We start from the raw sequence: 6,096 nt of genomic DNA, 5'->3' as shown, positions 1-6,096 counted from the left end.
CCCCCAAAAACCATTTCAGAAAAACGTACTCTCCAAAATCCCCTTGTCGCTCCTTCGCTTCTGAGCCCTCTACTGCGCCCGCCGAACAATTTACATAGACATATGAGGTATGTGCTTACTCGAGAGAAATTGGGCTACAAATACAAGTATAAATTTTCTCCTTTTACCCCTTGTAAAAATTCAAATATTGGGTCTACAAGAACATGCAAGTGTAAAAAATGAAGATTGTGAATTTTCTCCTTCACTTTGCTGCTATTCCTGTGAAACACCTAAAGGTTTAAAACGCTAACTGAATGTCATTTTGAATACTTTGGGGGGTGCAGTATTTATAATGGGGTCTTCTATGGGGTATTTTTAATATGAAGACCCTTCAAATGCACTTCAAACCTGAACTGGTCCCTGAAAAATAGTGAGTTTGAAAATGTTTTGAAAAATTGGAAAATTGTTGCTGAACTTTGAAGCCCTCTGGTGTCTTCCAAAAGTAAAAACTAGTCAATTTTATGATGCAAACATAAAGTAGACATATTGTATATGTGAATACAAAAAAATGTATTTGGAATATCCATTTTCCTTACAAGCAGAGAGCTTCAAAGTTAGAAAAATTATAAATTTTCAATTTTTTCATCAAATTTGGGAATTTTTCACCAAGAAAGGATGCAAGTTACCACAAAAATTTCACACCATGTTAAAGTAGAATATGTCACGAAAAAACAAGAATGATAACTAAAAGCATTCCAGATCTATTAATGTTTAAAGTGACAATGGTCAAATGTTCAAAAAACGCTCTGGTCCTAAGGTGTAAAATGGCCTGGTCCTTAAGGGGTTAAAAAGCTCTACATGTCCTCCATCAACAGCATGTCTGTACAGCATCCTGTCCTTGCCGGCATGTTCGTGGGAGGAGGAAGAGGATTACTTTCACCTCTTCCCCTGTTAAATCCCTGTTGTGCTGTGACATGACCCTTATACGCTGTGTACAGCATACTTCTTAATTTATTTTGGACCTGCTGAATCCTTTCCGCCTTGCTGTAATGCGGTAACGTGTCAGGCACTTTATGTTTATACCGTGGGTCTAGTAGCGTGGACACCCAGTACAGATTGGTCTTCCTCCTCCTCTTCAAAGCCACATTTCTCCTCTGACTCCTCTTCCTCACAATCCTCTTCCAGCGTTGCCGCAGGTCCAGCAAGCGATGCTGATAAGGCTGTTTCTGGTGGTGATGGTGTCCACAACTCTTCCTCTTCACACTCATCTACTGCCTGATCCAGCACTCTTCGCAGGGCACACTCCAGGAAGAAAACAAACGGTATGATGTTGCTGATGGTGCCTTCGGTGCGACTGACCAGGTTTGTCACCTCCTCAAAAGGACGCATGAGCCTACAGGCATTGCGCATGAGCCTCCAGTAATGTGGCAAAAAAATTCCCAGCTCCGCAGATGATGTCCTAGCACCCCGGTCATATTTGTTGACGGCTTTTTCTTGTTGGAGCAGGTGGTCGAACATTAGGAGTGTTGAATTCGTGTCGGGCTGTTGCAAATCAAGTGCCTCACTGGCATGTTGTTTCGCCGCTGGATATCTGACAACTGCGCCATGGCCATGTAGGAATGCCTGAAATGGCCACACACCTTCCTGGACTGCTTCAGGACATCCTGTAAGCCTGGGGACAAAGCGTTGTACAATCAGATTACACACATGTGCCATGCACGGCACATATGTCAACTTGCCCAACCTCAATGCCGTCAACAAATTTGTTCCGTTATCACAAACCACCTTGCCGATCTCCAGTTGGTGAGGAGTCAGCCACTGGTCCACCTGTGCGTTCAGGGCCGACAGGAGCGCTGGTGCGGTGTGACTCTCCGCTTTGAGGCAAGTCAACCCAAGATGGCGTGACACTGCCGTATCCGGGATGTGGAATAGCACCTGGGGAGCTGGGGGGTGCCACAGATGTGGAGCAAGACGCAGCAGTGGAAGAGGACTCGGTCGAGGAGGTTATGGAAGAGGATGGAGTAGGAGGAGTAGAGGAGTTGGCAGCAGGCCTGCCCGCAAGTCGTGGTGGTGTCACCAACTCCTCTGCAGAGCCACGCATTCCATGCTTGGCAGCCGTCACCAGGTTTACCCAATGTGCAGTGTAGGTGATATACCTGCCCTGACCATGCTTTGCAGACCAGGTATCAGTGGTCAGATGGACCCTTGCCCCTACACTGTGTGCCAGACATGCCATAATTTCCTTTTGCACAATGGAGTAAAGGTTGGGGATTGCCTTTTGTGCCAGGTACTTTCCACTGCGGTGTCCCAATGACTCAGACTCCACCAGCTTGTATGGTAAAAGCTGGCGGGCTAGCAGTTCCGTCAAGCCAGCTGTCAGACGCCGGGCTAGGCGGTGACTTTGAGACATTGTCTTCTTGCGCTCAAACATCTCCTTGACAGACACCTGACTGTGGGCAGATGAGCAGGAACTGCTCAAGGCAAGAGACGGAGAGGCAGATGGTTGAGAGGGGGCAAGGAGGGCAGCAGTGGTTGACCTGGCTGAAGATGCTGGACCAGGAGGAGGATGGCGGCTTTGACTTTGTGTGCTGCTTGTACTGACGTGTTGATCCCATAGGCGTTTGTGATGTGACATCATGTGCCTTTGCAAAGCAGTTGTGCCTAGGTGGGTGTTGGACTTCCCACGACTCAGTTTCTTCTGGCACAGGTTGCAAATGGCCTCGCTGTTGTCAGAGGCAGACACACAAAATAAATTCCACACTGCTGATTTCTGTGATGACGGCATTCTGGTGGAGGCAACAGCATGCGTTCATTGGCATCCCATGTGGCTGACCCCGGGTGCCGATGCATGTTGTCTGACTGTGCAACTAGCTCCTTGCGACGACCTCCCCCTGCTTCCAACTCGTCTCCTCCTCCTTTCTGTCTCCCCATCTGAACTTTCCCCCTCTTCTTCTCTTCTAGCAGGCACCCACATTGCATCCACGGACACATCGTCATCATCAACACCTTCACCGCTATCTGACACCTCAAGAAAGGAAGCAGCAGCGGGTACAACATCATCATCACACCGTACATCCATGTGTGTAATGCTGCCTGACTGAGACATATCCTTTTTAACTACATCCTCTGGCAATAATGGTTGCGCATCACTCATGTCTTCAAACTGATGTGTAAATAACTCCTCTGACGGATCAAGTAAAGCTGCTGTGGTGCTAGTGTTGGTGGTGGCGGCAGGCGGGCAAGTGGTATCATGAGAGGTGCCCGAAGCTAAGCTAGAGGAGGAGAAGGATGGTGCGTCAAGGTTCTGAGCGGAAGCTGTAGTAGATTGGGTGTCTTGTGATAGCCAGTTAACTAAGTCCTCAGAACTTTGGGGGTTCAGGGTATGTGGCCGGCCTCTGAACACTGGCTATTCTAGGGCAAAAGGGAATCCCAGCACCACGACGGCCCCTGCGGGGTAGCCTTCCTCTGCCTGTCATTTTTTTGGTAAAATTTGCACAACTGTCACACTTAATGTGATTTGCATTAGGGTGCACCAATTTGCCCTGCAGGCAAAAAAACTGGCAACTGTGACGTTAACTGACAGTGACGCTGGTTTTATTTAACAGCCAAAAAGGTTTTTTTTTATTTTTCTATTTGCACAACTGTCACACCTAATGTGATTTGCACTAGGGTGACACAATTTGCCATGCAGGCAAAAAAACTGGCAACTGTGACATGAACTGACAGTGACAACTGGTTTTATTTAACAGCCAAAAAAGGTATATTTTTTTTAAATTTGCACAACTGTCACACCTAATGTGATTTGCACTAGGGTGACACAATTTGCCCTGCAGGCAAAAAAACTGGCAACTGTGACGTGAACTGACAGTGACGCTGGTTTTATTTAACAGCCAAAAAGTTTTTATTTATTTTTTTATTTGCACAACTGTCACACCTAATGTGATTTGCACTAGGTTGACACAATTTGCCCTGCAGGCAAAAAAAACTGGCAACTGTGACGTGAACTGACAGTGACGACTGGTTTTATTTAACAGCCAAAAAAGGTATTTTTTTTTTTACTTGCACAACTGTCACACCTAATGTGATTTGCACTAGGGTGACACAATTTGCCCTGCAGGCAAAAAAAACTGGCAACTGTGATGTGAACTGACAGTGATGACTGGTTTTATTTAACAGCCAAAAAAGGTATTTTTTTTTAATTTGCACAACTGTCACACTTAATGTGATTTGCACTAGTGTGACAATGAGCAAAAAAGCTTGCCAGCGGAGTTCCCCTTTTATGCAGTGGTCCCCAACCAGCGTGCCTCCAGCTGTTACAAAACACGGACTGATATATTTCAGCCCTTTGAATACTGTAGTAGTTAGTTGCTTTAAAGAAAAAAAGCTTGCCAGCGGAGTTCCCCTTTTAAGCAGTGGTCCCCAACCAGGGTGCCTCCAGCTGTTGCAAAACCCACGGACTGATATCTTTCAGCCCTTTTAATACTGTAGTAGTTAGTTGCTTGAAGAAACTTAAGTTTTATACTGGAGTACCCCTTTTAACCAGCGATTCCCTCCCAACCAGGGTGCCTCCAGCTGTTGCAAGACACACGGACTGATATCTTTCAGCCCTAAAAAGGGCTTTTTTGGGTGCTGTCCTTAAAGCAGATGTTACACTAGTGCTTTAGAAGTAAACTGGACCCTGAATACACCACCTAGCAGAGCATCAACCTAGCTATCGCTTTCCCTATACAGCAGGAGCAGCTTCTCTGACCCTCCACTTCCTAAGCCTGCAGCATGCTGAATGAGGGTAAAATGGTGTCCGTGCAAGAGGTAGGAGGGTCTGGAAGGGAGGGACTGCTGCTGATTGGCTGTAATGTGTCTGCTGACTCTGACTCGCAGGGTCAAAGTTTACTGCAATGTTAAAGTATAGGGGGTGGATCGAACTTCACATATGTTCGCCCGGCGATGCGAACGCGAACATGCTAAATTCGCCGGGAACTGTTCGCTGGCGAACAATTAGCGACATCTCTACTATATATCGGCCATACCAGCCCACCCCAGAAAAAAAGTGGGCTGGTGGCCGAATACAAATGTGTCTCTTCCCAATATGACATGTAGATATTTGCTAACGTGGGGGAGAAACTAGCTCCCATAGAACAACTAGTCACCTGCAAATAATATTGACGGTGAAAACAAAAGAAATTATGTTTAAGCAAAAAATCTAGTGATTGTATGATAAATTCACTCTGTATAGAGCTATATGTACTATACTTCCGAATTATATATATATTCAACAGATATTAATGCCAAATTGTGAGGAATACAAGAATATAGTGATGTCACATCACAAGATATAAATGAATAGCCCTCATGCCCCATTAGACCTTCTGTTACATTAAGTAATGATTTTGTGTCTTTTATAAATCCTGCAGTATGGCAAACTAGTGGCTGTAACAATAGATCAATCCAAGACCCTAATCCTTCAAGTAAAGACCCAATGCCCGCTACAATTGGGCGAAGCGGGCGCAGAAAAATAGATTTATGTGTTTTTGGAAAAGCATGGAAAACAGGGCATATTGGATGGGATGGACATAAAAATAGTTTTTGTGAAACAATACCTAACGAAAAACCTTCTTCTAGTAATTTTTCCAGTTTAATTTTTATAGAGTCACTGGGATTAGATGGTATTTTCCTATAGGTGGCTGTGTCTTCCAGCATTTCTAATACAAATTTTTCGTATAGAAGAATGTCCAGTACAACAACCGATCCGCCTTTATTGGCATTTTTAATTATAATATTTTGATTGTCCTTTAATAATTTTAAAGCTTTTCGTTCTTGTTTAGTTAGATTATCAGTATAAAATTTTTTATTTTTGGTTTATTGTTCAAAATTTTGTAAATCCTTTTCTACTTGTTGCTGAAAAATATCCATTGATGGTGTACGTGCATTGACTGGATAAAAAGACGGATTAGAAGGAAATTGTAAATTTTTTGTATCACATAACATTTTCTGCATGTTCAATATTTTCTAGTTCCATTAATTGCAATATACATTTTTGGTCAGAAAAGGACATTTCCAAAGGTAGTGAATTTTGACCTGTACTGTTTAGTGGAAGTAATGTTGAATTATTATTTTCCA

The sequence above is a fragment of the Hyla sarda genome, chromosome 10 (genome assembly GCF_029499605.1).
Source record: "Hyla sarda isolate aHylSar1 chromosome 10, aHylSar1.hap1, whole genome shotgun sequence".
Classification (NCBI taxonomy): Eukaryota; Metazoa; Chordata; class Amphibia; order Anura; family Hylidae; genus Hyla; species Hyla sarda.
This window is presented reverse-complemented; position numbering follows the sequence as displayed.